The sequence below is a fragment of the Scylla paramamosain genome, chromosome 12, assembly GCF_035594125.1.
Source record: "Scylla paramamosain isolate STU-SP2022 chromosome 12, ASM3559412v1, whole genome shotgun sequence".
Taxonomy (NCBI): Eukaryota; Metazoa; Arthropoda; class Malacostraca; order Decapoda; family Portunidae; genus Scylla; species Scylla paramamosain.
In genome coordinates, this window is record NC_087162.1 from 26,563,144 (window position 1) to 26,584,633 (window position 21,490).

The window sequence follows — 21,490 nt, forward strand, 5'->3', positions numbered from 1 at the left end:
TTTTGCTTTCCATTAGACAAAAGGTTTTCGACAAGGGGGACTTTGCTACACGAGTCTTTTGGCGTAGTTACCATCGCTTTCTGTCATAAGATAGAGAAAAAGAGAGGATGGAATAAGTGAAATTGAACACTTGAGAGAGAGAGAGAGAGAGAGAGAGAGAGAGAGAGAGAGAGAGAGAGAGAGAGAGAGAGAGAGAGAGAGAGAGAGAGAGAATGTGTGGACAAGTTTAGTCAAAGATGAAGACAAGGGGAAAAGGTGGGAAAAAAAAAACGAAGAGGGGAACGCTGGAGGAAGGAAGGAAAAAGAGAAAAAAAAATAATAATATGCAGGAGGAACAGGGAGAGGAGGAGACGGAAGAGGAAGAAGGAAAAGGAGGAGGAGGAGGAGGAGGAAGGGGAGGAGAAGGAAAAAGAAGATGAAGAAGAAGAAGGAGGAGGATGAGGAAGAAGGAAGGGGAGGAGGAAGAGGAGGAGGAAGAAGAAGAAAGAGGGGGGGGGAGGAGGGAGGAGGGGGCACACCCTTATTGTAAGTCCCAACCGTGCTGGTACTTTATGTTCCTGAGTTCATATTTATCTCGGCGGTACACGCGGTCGCTGTCTGCCGGCCAGTGATATATCCTGTTTTAGTAACCATCGGCGCGCGGACGCGGTGAATCGTTCATAATGCAACTTGCGGACACGCTGCTGCCGCCTCCTCCAACCCCGGCCACCCCGCACAAACATCACCTCACTCTACCTCCTCCTGTCCCTCTAAACCTACCTCACCTTCTGTCTTTCTCCCTCTCTGAGCGCATCGACGCCGCTCATGGTATACAGTTTCTAAGTGGACGTGAGTTACCAGTAGTGTCGAGCAGCTGGGGCACACTGGTTCGCCTGTGGAGCGTCGCCAGGCCCCCCAGAGCCCCGTTCGTCCCCGCGCAGCGTCGTGTCTGTGCCGGAGAATGGTTGATGGGGGTCGCCGAGTCGCCAAGCGTGCATATCAGACGATCGTTGCTTAATGTGCTGATTATGCTTCTCTCTATCATTCATCAGTTGTAGCTTGTAGTACTAGCTGGCTGTTTAGTCAGGCTCTCTCTCTCTCTCTCTCTCTCTCTCTCTCTCTCTCTCTCTCTCTCTCTCTCTCTCTCTCTCTCTCTCTCTCTCTCTCTCTGTCTCTCTCTGTCTGTGTGTGTGTGTGTGTGTGTGTGTGTGTGTGTGTGTGTGCGTACTTGCCAGCGTTAATGGGCTTAGCAGATCGCAGTGCCTGTCAGTGTCTGTGTCTGCGTGTCTGGCCAGCAAGAGAAGCCCCTGAGGAAGACTTGGACTGACTAACACATGAGACAAAGACGCCCGAAGATGCGTGGAGTGATAGTCAGGTGCTGCTTGGGGGAAGACATGGCCAGTATACCCAAACGTCACTGATGCTCCCGTTTTTTTAAGGTTCTCAAGGGGTTCCGTACACAAAACACTACGCTATGTAATTTTGGACATCAGAGACGGGGTTTGTTCATGTGGAGTCTTGGTTTCAGTAGGAGGAGTGTGCCGAGTGGTATAAAGTATTGAAAGAGTAGCAAACGTTTCTTATCTTTACGCGGGTTACTGATAAGACAGAGTAAAGGGAAGGTATTGAAACAGTAACAAACATTATTTAGTCATACACGGGTCCTGACACTAAGATGGGATGCAGGGGAAGATGAAGGCAGTGTACTAAACAGTATAAATAACACTTTGATATTTAAGCGTCCTGCCAGTATATAAGATAGGATGCAGGAGGAAGATAAGGAAAGTGCACTCGTGGTCATTTAGCTATACACAAATCTTGACGGCAAGGCAAGGTAAAGGGAGAAGGTATTGAACGTATACCACACACACGAATCCTGACAAGGGGAAAAGTAAACTGGAGCAAAAAAATGTTATATGGTATGGTAGGCTGAGCGACAACGAATGTGAAGCATAGTCTTGGTCGGAACTCGAATGACCTCCTGCACTCGTTGCCACTACACTACTGCCACCACCACCACCACCACCACCATACCATCATCACACTCACATTTACAACTTTCTTCACGTTCACTTGAATGCAATTTATCATGTGAGTGAGTGAGTGTGCTTTGCTCATTGGACTGATGGTCAGGCTTAGGTCACTCTTGCATACCACGCAGTCCATCCCTCCTCCTCCTCCTCCTCCTCCTCCTACTCCTGCTGCTGCTGCTACCCCTTCGTCGGGTGCACAATGGCTCTCACTCTCCCTTCAGTTATTGGTACACAGGTTAGGGCCGCACACGCATCCATTACTCGCCCCTTGCCGCCCACCAGGTCGTGGCGTTAACTACACTCTGATTAATGGCGCTGCGATTGTGTTTATAGAATCGGTGATTAACGGAGGGGGGGGGAGGAAGGGGTCAGGTCGTCTTGCTGGTAGCTCGCTGCCGTGTCGCCGAGGAGGAGGGGAAGGAGAAGGAGGAGGTGGGGGAAGAGGAGGAGGTGGTGGTGGAGGTGGAGAAAAAGCAGGAGCAAGAAGAGGAGTAGGAAAAGCAGGAAGAGCAGGTGGAGGAGGAGGAGGAGCAGCAGTTGTGGGACTTGCATCCTTCACCGTTCTGCTGTTATTTGTCAATATTCACGTAAGAAACAAGAGAGTATGTGTCGACAGATAGTCAGAGACGTACTCTAAATAAAGGCAAACGAGAGAGATTTAGCATGAGAATCAAACTTATACTTTTAAACATTTTGGGCTCTTGCAGCTTTCCTTATTTTTCTTACCTTCTTAATGAATGAAGATGATAGGTGGAAGAAGGTAGCTACATTTCGTACAGGGACTGCCACGTGTAGGTTTGACGACTTCTTGTAGCTTCCCTTATTTTCTTATGTTCGTATGATAAATTGTACTCCTATGCGTGTTTTCTCTTACTGACAATGCAGAAGCCTTTTAAACTATCAACATAGTCATAAAAAACACACTTGAAAACCGCAGTAACTTCCACTAGAGGCTGTTAAAAGTTACCATGATGAGATGCGGAAAATTTTAATAATACAAATCATTAGCTCGTGGCTCTGGAAACGCTGGTGCCACCCGCCTACCGTAACGCGTATACGGCTAAGGGACACGGGTGCATAGAGCCAGCCAGGTGCGCGATGGTAGTGCTTGGGGGCCTCAGCTTGCTCCGGGTCAAGCTTGTATTAATCGACCATTGATCATGTTCTGTTACGGCTGTCTGCAGTATATCAATTTGGCTGAGCGTGTATTTTTTTTTTTTCGTTTATGATTGTATTTATTTATTTATTGTATTGATGAATGGTTTGTTTTTAATGATCGTGGGTCTTCTGAATGTTTCGGATGGTTAAGCTTCGGTCTCGTTAGCGTAATATCAATGTTGCTGGGTAGTCATTTATCTATTGTATTGATGAATGGTTTGTTTTTAATGATCGTGGGTCTTCTGAATGCTCCTGCTCCTTTCCGTGCATCGTGATCATGACAACAAGCAGCAAGAGAGTTTTTGTTAGTTGGGCTTAATTCTACTTATTGTGTCTGGCCTACCTACTTTCAGAACCTCTTTATCCTCCTCATCCTTCTACCCTCACTAAATGCTTCTAAACCCAATTCGGTCACATTTAGCCCCATTCAGTCCTACTTATCTTGCTTGCCTGTCTTGCTGTCTTGCTGTACATCTGCTCAATGAATGCATCGTTACAGGCTCGTCAATAGCACCATATAAAATTCTTTCCTGTGGTGCCAAAACTCAAGTCCATTTCCTGAATTGTGGATATCAGATGGTAGACGGGAAGTAGACAAGAAGTGCATTTACTATTACTACGGGAACTAGTTTTGCTCTCTCTCTAAATAAACTTGATGACTTAGTGTAGCGATACTTCACGGAAACACGTCCTGTTGCTGTCCAGCCTTGCATTCTCTCACTGGGCACTCTTCTGGCCTTCCTCGCTCTCTTGCACTCTGCCTCTATCCATTGAGAGAGAACGCCGGCCTGTAGACGTAGAGGCTTCGTGATATGTTGCTGGGAGGTGCAATGAAAGTGTGGAGATGCAGGAAGGTATAGGAAGAGGGAAATGAAGGGGGAGGAGGCTGAAGAAGAGGAAAGAAAGGTTACGGCTATGAAGGGATGGAGGACGGGAGAAAGGTGATGAAAGAGAGAGAGAGAAAGAGAGAGGGGGGAAGGAGGGAGGCGGTGGTAGTGGTGGTGGTGGTGGTGGTGGTTGGGGATGCAGGCTGCGTAGCGAGACATAAAGCCCGGCACACCACCTCCCCCCGCCGCCTCCTTCTCTCCTAATTACGAGGCGGAACAAGTGTGCCGCTCGCCACTGCCGCCGATAAATCAGGATCCCGCCAGTAAATCGACGCAGTGCCGCCCCCACGCTGCGGCAGAGCGCCTGTCCGCCCCCCGCCGCCGCCCGTGTCCACCGCGGGAACAAAGAACGACCCACCGGCAAGTGTGTGTGTGTGTGTGTGTGATCAGTACGTCGTCCTCATACCTACACAGTTATCGTACCCTATGTGGTGTCATTGTACTTTCAACACTGAATATGGTGATGATAGGTGGAAGTAGGTGATGGTGAAGAGCGGAAGTAGGTGGTGGTAGGTGGAATAAGTGGGGGGACATTAGTTTGGAATAAGTCGGGATGTTAGGTGGAAATAGATGGGGGTGATGGGTGGAAACACGAATGCATGTCTTGCAGCTTCTATTATGTTCCTGTGTTCGTGTGCCTTTTCTCTACGTTCCAAAGCTACGTAGCAGAGAATAAAGCACGTGGCACTAAAATAAAAAAAAGGAAAATAAAGAAAGAAGTAGTCTAGAAGTTATTAAATCCCCAAATATGAGAGGACATTAAGTATCTGTATATATTTGGTTATACTTCCATTTCGGTGCAGTTCAAAAGGAGATGAAGACATTTTTTTTCCTTTCTTGTGGGGGGATAGAGAGAGAGAGGGGAGGCTGCCTGCGGATGGATGAAAGAAGGCCGAGACTTAGAAAACACTGCCACTACTTTATCTAGGCACGCAGCATTTTTTTTTTTTCATGCACGAGGGACGCAAACCAAGAGTAAAAACATATTCGGGAAAAAAAAGGAAGGAAAAAGAAAACTGTTAATATATGATCCCACTCTTTGTCTCTGATTCTTTTCTGTGTTTCTGAGTCTGTTCTATCAAAATCTCTATCTTTCTCTATCTCACTGCTCAAGACAACAAGTTCTGTGCTCTTAACGTCCCTGTATACCCTTCTCTCTTTACTCACATCCTTGAATCATAACTAAATATATGCCTCAATCTTTATCTCAGTGGTCAAGACGTCAGGCGTCCATTCAGTTCCCATAACATCCATAACGCTTCTCTCTGTACTCACCTCCATGAACCATAACTCATTGCCTCTCTTTATAATGCACTCATCCCTTGCCTGTTCTCCCGTTCATCGTCTCTATAGCCTCCCAAGTGGCCAAGGTTAGCAGAGGTCAGTGTCCCTTAGTTTTGCTTGCTTCCCCTGACCTGTCTGCCGTCAGAACCCCTTTATCATCCCTCAGATCCTTGTATCCTCACTGAATGCTTCTACATTCAGTCTATGCGCTTTTGTTTTGCTTATAACTCTTGACCTACATACTTTCAGAAACCCTTTATCGTCTATTAGGTCCCTGTAGCTTCACTGAATGCTTCTAAACCCGACTTATTCTATCTTCCTTACATTTTTGCTTCGTGCTCATGACCTACCTACCTTTACAAGCCCCTTATTCTCACTCAGATCCTCCTACCCTCACTGAAAACTTCTAAAACCCGACTCGATCTATATTCCAAATAGTTTAGCATATGACTTTGTTTATAGTTTTGCTTCCTGCCTCATGACGTGCCTATCACCAAAACCCCCTTATCCTCCCTCGTATCCTTCTACCCTCACTGAATGCTTCTAAGACCCTACTAAGTCCATACCTAACCTACCTACCTTCAGAACCTCTTTATCCTACCACAGACCCTCCTGCCCTCAGTGAATGCTTCCAAACCCAGCACGGTCACCTTTACCCCCGCTTGGCCCCATTCATCTTGCTTGTCCCTCTGCTGTACATCTGCTTACCGGCCTGGACTCTCGCTCGGTGCTTCGAACCCTTGCTCAATACCCTGACATTCCGCCCCGTACCCAGGACACTCGCTCATTGTGTGTGTGTGTGTGTGTGTTCTTCCTCTGTGCCTCGCTTTGTTTTGTCGTGTTTCTGGTAAATGTTTTCATCTTTCATTGCTTCAGTTCTGTTTTTTTTGCTTATTTTTTTTATTGTGTTCGTCTTTATTTTCAGCTACATTATCATTATCTTTTTTTTTTTTTTTTTTTTTGTCGTCGTCGTTGTCTTTTCTCGGCTGCTCCGTTAGGTGTCGCCACAGTGGATCAGCCTTTTACATCACACTTTCCCTTCCTGAGTCTCACCCATTGCAAGGTTATCTTCTCTCGTCGCATGTCCGTACAGTGCATCTAGGAACCATAAACTAAAACACTTCTGCCCCGCACCCTGACTACTTTGAAAAGGCTCTAGCTACACTATTCTTTAAGAGTGTTTATACGGTCCTAGTGACATATTAACAAAATTTCTACAATATTAACAGGAGAAGCACTCTTGAGAACCTAGCTAATCACATACTCGTATGTAGCTTTTGAAAACTTGTCATACATCTCTCTCTTCACCATTGAATGTAACCCACCACAGGGAATACATAGCGGACGTAATACACCAAGACTATATATTTCAGGACTCATTAACTGCCTCAATACTTCTCGAGGGGATGCAGTTAGATGCCGGAATGAGAAGGGAAGTTTGCTCACACCAAACCCGTATTTAGAAACTTTTTGCTCTTTCACCACTATTATTTTCAAAGGCCACAGAGATGATTACTCATTAGTGTTTCTCTTATTGATAACTAGAGCCGTAAAAAAGCCCTAAAATTCCGTGTCACTTCAACTAAATAAAGCCTTTCGAATGTAGTGAAGATGAGGCGCAGAAGTGTTTCAGAATATGGCCCAAAGTTTGCATTCGCGTGTGATGCCCAGCGCGGTCCAGGAATGCTGCAGGGGGTGTGGGGATGCGAGGTGAGCGCTGTTATGGGTCTTGCGTTGTGCTTGGCTATCAGAACACGGCCTTGCTACACCCTCTATTATTCATACATCCTGACGTGGCGGCCTCTCCTGCACCGCCTTATTTCTCTCGGTACCTGAAGGAAGACCGGAGATACAACGTGTGTTACTTCTCTCTGACGCTTGCTAGTTGTCGCTTTGTCTCTCGCTGGGCACTGAAGGTCGCCTCTCACTCCAGGAAGGCTGAGAGAACCTGACGGAGTGCATGTGGGAAGAGGATGACACGGTGACGCGGCCTTACCCTCGTGTGTGTGTGTGTGTGTCTGTGTTAGGAGGTGCAGGTGGGGTCCATTAAGACGTGCCAGTGCCTCGGAATGGCCACCTTCTCCAGCACAAGCCGTGGCCACACATGCGTTAAGGTGTCATTGTCCTTTGCTAATACTGGAGGCGTTCAGGAGTGGAAGGGTCGAAGCATGCGTATTATTCATTTATTCATTCATTTATTCATTCTCTTTATATGTTATCATTATTATTATTATTTTTTTTTTTATGATGGGTTGAATTTTAAGAGGTAGAGTGGGAAAGAAAGAGGAAGAAGAGGTAGTACAGTAGGGGGAGGAAGTTGTTGGCCTGTCCACTATGATAAAGCATGCGTATCTCAAAGCATCTATATATACTCAGATAAACACAAACTTCTGGTCCGTAATATATAGCCGTGTTTTCTACAGGGACTGCCACGTGTAGGCCTGGTGACTTCTTGCAACTTCCCTTGCTTTCTTATGTTCTTATGTATTCTTAAACGTTACTGCAGCATAATTACAGTAGATATAATGAGGCAACTAAGTATGCTCACAGACTAACACAAGCTTAATAAGAAGGCACTATTTAAACAAGGACTGCCACGTGTAGGCCTGATGTTCTTGCAGCTCTCTTGTTTTTTTTTTTTTTTTTTTGTATCTTCTGATGTTATTATTTTATGAAATCTTAGGGAACTCTACGTATTAAATGGTGTAACCTTGCAGTGTAATGTTTGTCGTCACTCACTCCAAAGGCACGCGAGGATGCTCAGTTCCAAGAAAAGCGAAAAGAGAAAGCTGTGTAAGAGAGAAAACATGTTGAAAATAACGCTTGTGAAAGTTTGAGGAAATAGAGACTGGAGATATAAAGGATACGATAACTAATACGAGTTTATTGAAGGTTTGCGAGTAAAAGGCAAAAGAAAAAACGAACAAAAATGTGTGGAAAAAATTAGTGGAAATAAATCGGGGAAGAAGAAAAAGAAGGGAAAAAAAAGAGAAAAAAAACTTTGATACCGAGAGGGTATGTGAAAGTAACATCAAAAATATAAAAAGATACGATAACTAATACAAAAGTTTTTATTTAAGTTTCGCGGATAAAAGAAGAAAGAAAATAGATACGTGATGATAAAGTTGCTGGAAATAAATGGTAAAAGATGATGATGATTCCCTTCCTATATGAAACACACACACACACACACACACACACACACACACACACTCAGAGAGAGAGAGAGAGAGAGAGAGAGAGAGAGAGAGAGAGAGAGAGAGAGAGAGAGAGAGAGAGAGAGAGAGAAAAGCACGCTGGCCCGATTATAAGCAATCCTCGAAACACAGACACACACACACACACACACACACACAAGTACCGGTGTGTGTGTGTGTGTGTGTGTGTGTGTGTGTGTGTGTGTGTGTGTGTGTGTGTGTGTGTGTGTGTGTGTGTGTGTGTGTGGGGCGGGGGAGGGAAGGATTAGAGGGACTGATGTCTCGATGGTTATTCAATTTTATCGCGTCAATATTTGTGCATGACTTGATGCTGTTTGGGAAGAGGCAGGAGCAGGGGCAGGGACAAGGGGGGAGGCAGGGGGAAGGAGAGAGTGGCAGAGGCAGGGGTAGAGGCAGAGGCAGAGGCAGGGAAGGGGGAGGGGCAGGGCGTAACCTTGTGCTGGGGGACGCCGCTGGTGACGCCACTGATGTAGTAGAAGGAGGAGGAGGAGGAGGAGGAGGAAGTGGTGACGGTAGTGGTGGTGGTTGTAATGGTGATGTGGTAGTACTGGTAACAGAGGTTGTGATAGTGGTGGTGACGGTGGTGGTGGTAGTGGTGATGGAGGTTGTGATAGTGTAGGGTGTGCTGATGGTAGTGATGGTGGTAGTGGTGGTGGTAGTGGTGGTGGCTCCGACTAACTCTCGAAGAAGTAACATCATGACACAATACTAAGTAAAAAAAAACCGCTGAGATCCAACCTGTGAAGCTCCTGAACAATTCCTGCATCACTAACAGCGACATAAAGACATGAACACCTTAACCCTTGACACAGGAAGCCTTGAAGATTATCTCTATCTATATGAGTGCACCAATGTGAGATCAGAGTGGATAATTTGAGACAAGGCACCACCGCCACCTCAGTGTAGGAATGAAAGTACGAGTACATAGCAAAGTATATACGAGTAAGAGAGGATTTCACCTCCCTTGTCCTGTCTCTCTTACAGTTATCCTTTACGCTACGCAGGGCACACCTTGATAGTGTTCCTCCAGCCTGCGGCGGAATGAGGAGCCACGCCATGTCTTTTCTCCCACAGTGATGTATAAGAATAATATAATAAGTATAGATAAAAACATGTTTGCACGTCTACATAGTCTCAAGTAGCCACATTTCCTGTGCTCGCAGCGCTGGTGTGTAATACTGAACAGTTTCACTTCTGAATAATAATTGTTCTAGACTGAGGGGGTTGCATGTAGCGCAGCGGCCGCGTCGCCTCGCGCGTGTTGTCGCCAAACACTGCGCCTCTCTCAGGCTTGTCCGCGGAATCGTGCTTGTTGTTTGGCGCTTGTTGGGAATACCTAATGAGAGTGAAATGTGTCTGCGGTTATGCTGTTTTATTAGAGATAATATTTTGCTTTATTGTTTTTATCCTCAAGATGATTGCGATCAACTTATTTGGCGATGTTCCGCCGCCGCTCCCCGCGTGGCGCAGCGGCCCGCGGGAACGAGGCTCAACTGGCGCGGTTCGTGCAGGCTTTGGGGGCCCATGGGGGAGGAGGGGGGGATGAGGGTGAGGGTAAGGACTGGGGGTGAGAGATGCGGGGGGAAGGAAGGCAATAGTGATGCATGTGCAGTCCCTTGTACGCCTGAGCATCTCCACCAGCGAGGAGACAACAAGGCGTCCCTCCCATGCTTGGGATGCACGCATGGGCCGCGGGGGAGGGGGGGCGGGCACACCCAGCAGGGGCCAGCAGCTGTTTCCGTGATGACAAGGTACAGCTGCCTTATTATATTTCTCATGATTCGATAAGATGAATACGTGTCTTGCCGCCATGCATGTTAAGGGCGGCGCGGCCCCGCATACAGAGGCGGCGCTACAAGGCCAGGAGGTCACCCCGCGCTAGGAGGTCACCCCCAGCGGCTCCTACCCAGCCGAGGTGACACACTCTTGTAGCTTCTCCCGCACCGGTGTTCACGGCGCGGCGGCGACCAGTAATGCTGCCACGGATCGGCGCGCCAACACTCCTGCTGCATGTTGCTGAAGGGAAGCATCTTAAATACCTTGATAAAGAGAGAGAGAGAGGACCAAGCACCTTCTTGTCTCGACACCAAGACCGCCAGATAGCACTGGGAACACTCTGATACGTGTTGCCGTGTACGTGTATGTAGGATGAACACACAAAAAGAACGAAAAACCCACAGGACTTTCTCTCGCAGCGAAGCAAAAAAACCTGGAGAAATGGATGTTCGATGAGTTTCCCAGAGGAGTTTGGACAGGCGAGCCATCAGAATGTGTATAACGTAGCGCTACAACCCGTGCTTATTGCCGCTGCCATAGGGCCTGAGCCTTGTTCGTTTGTCACCGAGGCATTTCGGCAATGTTATCTGATCGCCGCCAGCAGCTACTCGGCCCGCTCCTCCCCCAGTCCCACTCCCCCAACAGGCTCCCGGGCGGCACTCAGTGGGTACTCCACGTGGAATATTTATCCCCCAGAAGAGAAAAAGAATGGAAAAGAAACATTCATGAGTAACCGAATGCAAGCTTAGGAGTGTGGAGAGCCAGACACGAGACTCATTACCTGTGTTTGCGGTGCCTCCTCTTCCTCCTCCTCCTCCTCGCTAACCTGGCTACCCTGACCTCACACACACAACACACACACACACACACACACACACACACACACAGCCTGACCTCACACACACGCACACACACTCTTGTCTCACACGCCCTGACTTCACACAAGTACGAAAAAAGAACAGGAGGAAAGAATAAGAATCTCTCTCTCTCTCTCTCTCTCTCTCTCTCTCTCTCTCTCTCTCTCTCTCTCTCTCTCTCTCTCTCTCTCTCTCACGACAACGCAGCGCCAGTCACTTCCTTCCCTTTAATGGAGTAAGACTTCCTACCATACCCTGTGTCTCATCCCCTCCTATCTCACTGCCCATCTGACTATCAATCTCTCTCTCTCTCTCTCTCTCTCTCTCTCTCTCTCTCTCTTGAAAGATAAATATGATATGTAAATATAGGTAGCAGATACATTCACTCCATCCCCCCACCCACCCACCCACCCACCTACCCACCCACACACACACACACACACACACACACACACACACACACACACGGATCTCTCAGTCCAGGCTCGTATTATTAACGCTTAATCTCTCATAAGGACTATTTTCAAAGGTCGCACGGGTCGTTAGTTGGGTTCTTATGGATGTTTTTTTGTTAATGATACAGTATCGCCGTAAATCTGTACCTGGAATCACGAAAACAGCCTTGAAAACCGCAATAACTTCCATTAGAGGCTGTTTGAAAGCTGATGATGTGATGATGTACTAACCTCTTAAAACTATCTCGCGTCACGAAAATACCCTTGAAAACCGCAATAACTTCCATTAGAGCCTGTTTTAAAGGTGATGATGTAGTGATGATGTAGTAACCTCCTCAAAGTATCCCTTGCATCACAAAAAACACCCTTGAAAACCAAAATAACTTCACTAGAGCTCTTTTTTTTTATGTCCGAAATCATGAAAACGCTCCGAAAAACTACCAGAACTACGTCTAGAGCTAGTTAAAAGGTTTCACGATAAGATGTCGATGAGAATACGGTCCCTGGCAATGAGTTTGGAGGTTGTGGTGTCCTTGAAGGAGAGAGTCCCCCCAACGTGTCCTTTCCCCGCGCTTCTTGTTGCCCAAAACTTAAACTCTCTTCCGCTTCACCGACAAGAACACGGACTCTGTTTAGAAGTGGTGGCATAGTGGTGTTCCTGAAGGAGAGAATCACTCGTCTCTGTCTTTTCCTTTTGTCTCTCGCTGCCCGAAACTCGGTCAAATTTTCTTTCATTTGTAAGAAGACGACCGGGGAGAATGTGGCCTCTGGCTGCAAGTGGCGGGGTCGTGGTGCTGCTGAAGGAGAGTATAGTCCCTTGTGTCTTTTCCCTGCGCCCCTCTCTTTTTTCCGTGGCCGATGAGAATACAGTCCCTGGTAGTGAGATGGGAGACTGTGGTGTTCCAGACAGAGAGAGAGAGAGAGAGAGAGAGAGAGAGAGAGAGAGAGAGAGAGAGAGAGAGAGAGAGAGAGAGAGAGAGAGAGAATATCATCCCTACGTGTCTTTTCCTGGCGCCTCTCGCTGCCCAAAACTCAGTCAAACTTTCTTCCGCCTCACCCTGAGCCCACGTCCCCTCGCTGGGCTTCCCGGGGGGTAGGGCACCACAGACAATGGTGTAGAGACGCTCCTAAAAGGCTATCTGATCTCTCTTAACGATGCTCCGTTTATTGTTGGAATGCTCCGCGACGGCTCACGTTCCCTTCTTCTTCTTCTTCCTCCTTCTCCTTCTACTTCTTCTCCCTCATCCCCGCCTTACTTGTTATAGCACTGTTGGGCTGAAGGGGCAACGCTTCCTGATTCATTTCGGTGTCTTTGTCCTGGCGCCACCAAGAGAGAGAGAGAGAGAGAGAGAGAGAGAGAGAGAGAGAGAGAGAGAGAGAGAGAGAGAGAGAGAGAGAGAGACTTACTGTATATTCTTTTGGTTTTAATTTGCTTCTTTTCCGCCATTGCAGGTCAGTCCATCCCCGGCGCCACACGTCCTGCAGCAAGCAATAGTAAGTCTCTCCCGTCACTTGTTTCTCCCTTGAACCTTCCCTTGCCTTCCAGTCATGTGTGCGTCACTGTCTCCTTTCCTTCTCTCTGTCATTCTTCTACCTCTAGTACTTTTATTATTATTTTTTTTTTTACTCATTCACTCGTAGGGCCTAATTAATACCGTATTTCCCTCTCTAGATATTTTATTTCAATTTACTCATTATTTTTAAGGCCTTATTAATCCTCTTCTCTCCCAATCTGGTATTTGTCATAGGAACATAATAGGGCCCAGGTAATCCTCCTTCCCCTTATAAGCTATCTGTTTTAGCCATATGTAATTCTTGTCTCGGTTTTTACTCTATTTCTAAGGCGTCACAAATTTTAGCTCGTCTCTTACCTGTAGAGATGATGGCCGCGTGTCGGAGGGCTGAGGTCTTGTCACCTTAGTACGGGAAACTGTATTGACTGACTGACTGACTGATTGACTGAGTGACTGAGTAAAACTTTGTTTTAGTTGCTGTGATTAACCTAGTGACTAGACAAGATACTGACTGTCTGACTGACTGATATTTTGGCACAGGAACAACGAAGTGACTGGCACTGTAAGAGAAAGTGGAACTATTCTGTTGCTCGTTTTTCTTCTTCATTTTTATTTAATTTCGGATTTTGTAATAACGTAGCATAGTGACTAGAAATAGTGATATTCTGGGCACAGGATAACTTGACATAAGCATACGGAAATATAAGAGGATACACAATGATTACACATAGAAAAGAAAACTAAAGACTGACTAAAAAAGAACAGAGACATAAAATGAACAACCAGAATGAATAGCGAGACAAGGCGAGGGAAGGTGAAGAACAACAGCATACCACTCCAGTAATGCGCGTGACTGTACGCATGTGACCTTGAATAAAACGCCAAGAATTGTGACGTGTTTTGAAACCTCCTTCTTGAAAGACTTAAATTAAGGGCAAGGGAGAGTACGTATGTAAGGAATGAGTTGCAGAGTTCACCAGTATGAGGGATGAAAGACTGCACTGTACTAACCTGAATGAAACATGGAGGAAGCTGATTTGAAGAGCAAGGAAAGACGATGCGAGAGAGAAAAAACAGCGCATCACTACTACACATACTACATAGCTTGATTGAAACACAGAGGAGGAAGGCAATTAGAAGAGCAAGGAAAGACGAGGGGAAGGAGATGGAAAAGAACAGCTCATCACCACTACACGTACTAATTTGAGTGAAACACGCAGGAGAAAAGCGATTTGAAAAGCAAAGCAAGGCGACACGACGTAGAAGAACAGAGCACAGCCACTCCACGTGCCAGCATGAGTGAAACACGAAGGAGGGATTTGAAGAACAAGACAAGAGATGAAGAATATCAGTGTACAGCCACACGTACTAGCTTGAAACACGAAAGAGAGATCTGAAAAGTAAGGAGAGACTAGGCGAGGGAGACGGAGAGAAAACCACACGAAGGATGGCTACTTGAAGAACTAGGAAAGACCGAGAGACCAGCGCACAGCCACTCCACGCCGCGCTGGGCTGGGCTGGGTTAGGTCCACCGCGGAGGCTGGCTGACGGTGCCGGGTAAATTAATCGTTGTCATGATGCCTGAGACCTTTAATGGGGAGGTCTAATGGGAGGGGAAGTATGCCAACTTGTAAATATGTAAAGGCGAGACTGGTGGCCGCAGGGACGGGGGAAGAAGACGACGGTCGAAGTAGTATAGGAAGAGGAAGAAAATCGTGAAAAATTAAGAGAACGAAGAGGAGGAGGGGGAGAAGGAGGAGGAGGGGAAAGAAGTGAGATTGTGACAGATTAGAAACTTCCTGTGTCGTGTAATAGAAAGTGAAGAGGAGGAAGAGGAAGAAACTCGCGAAAAATTAGGAGGAGGAGGAGGAGGAGGAAAAGGAGGAGGCTAGCATAGAAAGTTAATGCATCATGTTACATAAAATGGAGAGGAGCGAAGATGATGAAAATTAAGGTAGAAGGAGGAAGAAGAAGAAGAGATGTCTTTTTCCAGTTCTCATGGTTGTTTTTCCCTAACGTAAAATGAGGAGGAGGGAAGATGGTGAAAATTAAGGTAGAAGGAAGAAGAAGAGGAAGAAGAAGAGATTTTTTTTTTTTCAGTTCTCATGGTTACTTTTCCCAACGGTGAAGCAGAATCCTCATTAAACTTTCCTTAGAATCATAGTAAAAACCCTCTTGAGAACGATAACTCCCTCTACAGCTGTTACAACACCAACTTCTGAAAATGCTCGTTCCTTCTTTTGTCTTCAGCTGTGACCCATTACCATACGAGGATTGCTGTTTCTTTCCAACCTTTTCCACCTTTCCTTGTCTTGCGTATGCTTCCCTCAGGTGCTCTTCCCTCATGTCATTTGTTGTATTATTCTTTCATTGCAGCTTCTGTCTCTTCCTCTCCTTCCGTCTGCTTCCATTTGAGAATACGATGGTTGCTCTTTCTTGCTACCCTTTCCCTCATTTCCCTGTCTTACGCATCCTGTTTCTTTAAGTACTTTTCCTGCTTCATTTGCATCGTTGTCCTTTCATCTTGGTGTCCTTCTTCCTCTCCTTCAGTCTACCTACATTTAATAATTCAGGGTTATTGTTTCTTTCTAGCCTTTTTCACCCTTACCTTGTCTTCCGTACTATTGAGAAAAATATATTCTGGTATAAGCCCAATGATGGAAACGCAAGTGTGTGTGTGTGTGTGTGTGTGTGTGTGTGTGTGTGTGTGTGTGTGTGTGTGTCATAATTCTGTTCATCTGAGGCTTGACACTTTTCTTACGTTGTCAAAATAGCTCACCAGTTTTCCTTTTTTTTTTTTTTTTTTTCTCTCATGCATTTCTTATAACAGGTTAGAAATTTCCCCTGTTCCCTTAGGACCTATCCTTTCATCACAACTTCTGTTTCCTCCCTTCCCTTCCGTCTACCCACATTTGAAAATAGTCTCAGAAAAAAAAAAAGAGAGAAAAAAAAAAAAGATAGCGGGCTTGGTAGGACACGTCACTCGCCGAGCAGATAATAGATGGACAATTAAATCAAGGGAGTGACAACGCACGGGTGGTAGAGGAGGACAGGACGCGGATTTACGAGTAGAGAATGTGATGAGATAGGAAGTTTTGCCAGGGTGGCTTGAAACAGACAGGTAGGTGGCAGGTGAGTGAAGAGGGTTAGGGAAGACTTGTGATGATGATGTTGATGATGATGATGATGATGATGATGATGAGGAGGAGGAGGAGGAGGAGGAAGAGGAGGAATAGGAGGAGGAAGAGGAGGAAAATATAAAAGAACAAAGAGGAGTAGCCCTGTTAGTCATTACGAGGCTTTGAGAGAAATAGGAGGAGGAGGAGGAGGAGGAGGAGGAGGAGGAGAGTCTTCATCCTGTGGTCCCAAGAGCTTCCTGGGGGCTGGTCATATCACAGTAATCATCGTTATCAAAGTGTCATGTTGGAGGAAAGACATCGTGAAGTCTTCGTAGTCTTCTCGCGGTCGTGTTTCAAGAAATTCCTGCTTGCGGAGTCACAGTAACCGCAGTACTGAGAGTTGAGATCATGAAGTCTTTGTAATCTTATCTCAGTGGTAGCCTAAGAGCTTCCTGATGGTGGGCGGAGTCACAGTACCCTCAGAGTTCAAAAGGTGTAATCAGAATCTTCATAGTTTCTCCCTCGCGCCTCAAGGGCTTCTACAGGCGAGGGTGTCACAGTACCCTCGGTATTGGGAGGAGAGGTCAGAGCTTCGTATTCTCCCTGTGGCGCCTCAAGAGCTCCCTGGCGGCGGGCGGGTGGTTGTGCGGTGTCACATCACCCTCTGTATCGCGGAGCGAGGTCGCAGCCAACACACTGAGTTCATTAACACCCATCGTTAGGGTTCCCGCGCCACACCACACTGGAGGCACGGCCCATTGTAATGTCTCCCCTGACAACATTTACATGGTCGTAATTTCTTGTTTGTGCAATTAAGAGAGCCTTTTTTTCCAGATTTTTTTTTTCTCATTCTCTCTCTCTTAGCCCTTGGCCATCCTCCTCTCCTTTCCACGAAAAAAAAAAAAAACTTGCTTTCCACGGTCGTCGCCCAGGCAGGTTGTAGTGGAGTTTAGTGTAGTGTGGTCTGGTGTGGTGTGGTGCTTAGTCTCACTTGTTTTGTCTCATTAATTCTGCCGCCACCAGTTTTATATTACTTACATTGCCTCCACGACCCATTAGGCCTATCACGCAGCCTACACCTCTCTTGGTCACTGCGAGTGTAGTAACAATGCTCCGATCTGCCTTCATAAGTTTTTTTTTTTTTTTTTTTGCTATTTCCTTTCTTCATATTCTTCCCCCTCTCCTGTTTTCTCGTGTCCCGATCTTATGTAACTTTCTTTCAATAAACTGTTAGATTGTTAAGATCTGTCTAGTCTTGTCTTCAGACCTCACGGAGTTTGAATGGAGGAACCTTTACAAATCCTGCGCGACTTGTTAGTGACTCATTTTGTCTTATCTCACTAAAAGGGCAACAGTTGATGGTCTTAATGATCTACTGCTATAATCTCATCTCATCTTTTGCTCTACTGCTCTATCCATAGTTCCTGGCTTTTGTTTCATGCATAAGTAGTGAACATTTTGCCTATTTTTTCCCAGTGACTTTCAGCTTCATATGTTTTCTTCGCGAGGTAATGGTGGTAGTGGTAGTAGTGGTGGTGGTGGTGGTGGTGGTGGTGGGGGTCGTGGTGGTGATGGTGGTGGCTCATTAGTTAAGACCCACACACGCTTAATTAATGAGTCCATGAAAGTCTTGTAATCCTTGTATATCATATTTCAGTGTAAAGTTACAGAGTTACCTTTGGGTGGTGACGCGGCAGTCTTTCTCTCCTGCGTGTGACCCTGAGTCCTCAGAAAGCCGCTGGACATGACTGTGATACGGAAGGAAATGCAGTAATGGAGACATTAATTACTAACATTATACTGTAGAGGTTTTCCTACCGGCCACCTCCTTCAGTTCACTCCTTGTCACCCACGAAATTCTTGAACTGTAACGCTGACGGGAATGCAGTCTTGGAACCTCTAGTAATTTATAGCTACGGTAAAAAGTCAAGCAGCCTACCTCATTTCCTTCCTTTCCACTGTGTTCAGCGGTTCCCCTTAATCTTAAGTCGACTTGCTGAAAGTCTACCAGTTTATTTATTCATTTATCAATATATCTATTTTACTGTCAGGAAATCAGAGTGCCTTTTGGTAAAGCTGGGGATGTATGCCGAAGCTGCGCGTGGCCTCTACCCTCTCAGTCTCTCTGGTTCTTCAGATCCATAGTGGATGATATTCTTTATCCTGGAACACAATGCACATGGGCTACTTACGGGTACTTATACGCCTTTCGACACATTCACTTTTGCAATACAGTCGGTTAAGTAACTCGGCACCGTAGAGAAAAGAAAATCAGTGCGATGGTATTCCCTTATTCTTATCGTCCTTGGAAACAATTTTTCTTAACGTTTCTTTGAATGTTTGCAACGAGCGACTGAAGAAGTGAAAGGTTCAGATACACAAGGAATCATTAATTCCGCAGTACACAGGAAACGAAACAAATACACTCCAATTTTCTCATTCTTTCCACTTATTTACTTTTAACACTACTCAAAATACCAACAATAACCAACTCAATACACGTGGAGGCATCAGCGCAACCTAGCCCATCCCTGTCACTACTACTACCACCACCACCACCACCACCACCACCACCAGCCGGCATTTCCTGCGAGTCCGTGGCACCATCCAGGTATTGCCCCGAGGTTGCGAGCCACTGACCGCCCCTTTACGTACCTCTCCTCCTCCTCCGTCCGTGCCCTGCCTCCCTCCCTCTTCAGACTCGAGGGACACGCGAGGAAATGAGGGAATAGACGAAAGAATGGGGCGTAGGCTAATTAAAGGGACGAGTGTAAAAACTTTGTGCACCGAAGCATTAAGACGAAAGACTGAGCTCAGGTTTGGCTTGGTTTGGTTTGGGGGAGGGAAGGTGGAAGTGATGGTGTGAGGAAAGAGATGAAATGCTCCGACTTGGAATGAGAGAGAGAGAGAGAGAGAGAGAGAGAGAGAGAGAGAGAGAGAGAGAGAGAGAGAGAGAGAGAGAGAGAGAGAGAGAGAGAGAGAGAGAGTTAAGGAAGGAAGAATGAGAGAAAAAATGATGTACATATTTATATATTTAAATTAGAGAGAGAGAGAGAGAGAGAGAGAGAGAGAGAGAGAGAGAGAGAGAGAGAGAGAGAGAGAGAGAGAGAGAGAGAGAGAGAGAGAGAGAGAGATTGTTTACATTTTTCTCACTGTATAAGGGTTCGTTTATAGAGTGTGTCCCTCGTTTTGTGGTCTGAAGGAAGCAAGTCACTAGGTAGAGGTGGATGCTGCCTCGGGTGCTGGGGGCCGAGATGTGAACCCTGGCACACACTGAACGCTACACACGAACCTATGCGAGTGTACGTGGACACAAGAAATCGCCGATGACACCAGTGGAGGCTGCCTTTATACTGTACACTGCCACGGAATTTTTGGTATGTCGAAGGGTTGTTAGAGCAGTGCGAATTGTATGTGAAGGAGAGAGACAGAGAGAGGAACAGAGTAAGAGGCTGGGCAGGAGTGAGGGAGGTAAGGTGAGGCAAGGCGAGCGAGTAGCAGGCGAGTGATGGACGGCGAGTCCCACGCTGCGACGGCGGTGCGGCCACGGAGGGACACATGGGCCGCTCGGAATTCGATAGGAATTTGGTGGGGAGGCGAGCCAAGGATGCTGGCGTGGCTGTGGGTCTGAGTAGCCTCCCTGTGACTTTTATGTGAGGGCGATGCGAGGGCCTAGCGATGTGGGGAGGTGGGAAGGAGCCACAGGTGATAGGAGAGGATGGGAGGGAGTGACCGCCAAAGTACGCAGCGTTAGGACTCAGGATTTGGTCTTCTCGGCTTAAACTTTTGTGAGGTTCATTTCATATGAGGCCAATTGTGAAGGTGATCGATGTCCCCTGGGGCCCACCCACCTAGCGCCGGCCCGCCCACCTTCACTCCCATTTTAGAGTGACGCACTCCCGGCCCGCCCCGCCAGGCACCGGGCCGGCCCCCGAGTGCTCGCCGTAACATGGGAGGAATGCAGCCACAGGCCTCCCTCTCCCCTGATAACGTCAAGATGACTAACACCTTCACAGTGAGTAGAGTCCTGGCCGTCCCTCCGCGCCGCGCCCGTACGCGCGCGCGCGCGCACACACACACACACACACACACACACACACACACACACACACACACACACACATCTCGTAACCCCTGAGATATGGTCCACTGACTAGGCAGCAGTTTACGAGGAAGGAAGCGCACGACCATTGCGATGCGCCGCTCGTTGCCGCCGCTCATTGTGAGGCGCCCTCACCAGCCACCGGACAGGCCGCCGCTGCCCCCGCGCCATTCACCAAGTGCCACGCTGGGCCGCCACTAGCACCACTCCCCGCCCTGACCACTGGTGCTCATCACCGCCTCATCACTGCCGCTTGCTGTACGCATTATCACCACCACCATATATGCACCATCATTGTCATCTCCAGTACGCATCACCGCCTCTGTCGTCATCAACACCATAGACACCATCACCACTACCACCACCACCACCACCACAACCACTAGCTTCAATATACGCACCACCACCATCACCATCACCACCATAGTATTATAACAACATTCGCTACTCTCTCTCTCTCTCTCTCTCTCTCTCTCTCTCTGATATACATTGCATCTCGTTTTCTTCCCGCCTTGAGAGAGCAGCAGCAACACCTCAGGCGGGCAAGTGCGGCCCAGTTTTTGTCACCTGTTCGGGCACGATTGACGCACGCCGCGGCTCTTCTGTTTTTCCTCCGTGTGGTTATTACGTCTTAATGTTTCGGAGAGTAGGAGGGCTGGCAAGAGAGGGAAAGTGTTAGTAGTAGTAATGGCATGTCTCCGTCCCTGTGGTTGGTACACAAACATAGTAACCTGAGATCGTAGAGAAATACAGATTGTAGCACGTACGGGAACAGTGCTGGTAGTACTGGACAGACGGAGCGGGTGTATGTGTATGTATGTATACGTAGTACGCACGCCAGGTGGTGCATAGCCGCGGTACTTCAGTTCATTCTCCTGTGTCTACTACAAGTACTGGGGTGTTAGATACTCTCGCCTGGTATATCTACTCTACTACTACTACTACTACTATTACTACTACTGCTGCTGGTTTCTTGAGTTCAGGAAGACTAAGGGAAGTTCTTTCGTTAAGTTCTTGTCTCCACTTCCTCCTGTTTGCAGTTCGAGCCCACAAGGTGTTTTAGTTGTCAAGTGTGCAGATGCTGGTGGTGGTGGTGGTGGTGGTGGTG

The 21,490-nt window shown here is 47.1% G+C and overlaps 1 protein-coding gene across 3 annotated transcripts in view; it reads left to right on the top strand.

Moving 5' to 3' along the window:
* Positions 1–21,490, top strand: part of LOC135106019 (uncharacterized) — an 85,582-nt gene that overhangs the window by 6,884 nt on the left and 57,208 nt on the right. The window contains exon 2 of one of the 3 annotated variants that reach the window (XM_064014792.1): positions 13,100–13,141. The exons of the other annotated variants lie outside the window; for them this stretch is intronic. The gene's annotated coding sequence lies outside the window, so the exon portion shown is untranslated. The remainder of the gene's footprint in view (positions 1–13,099; positions 13,142–21,490) is intronic. 3 annotated transcript variants of the gene reach the window in all.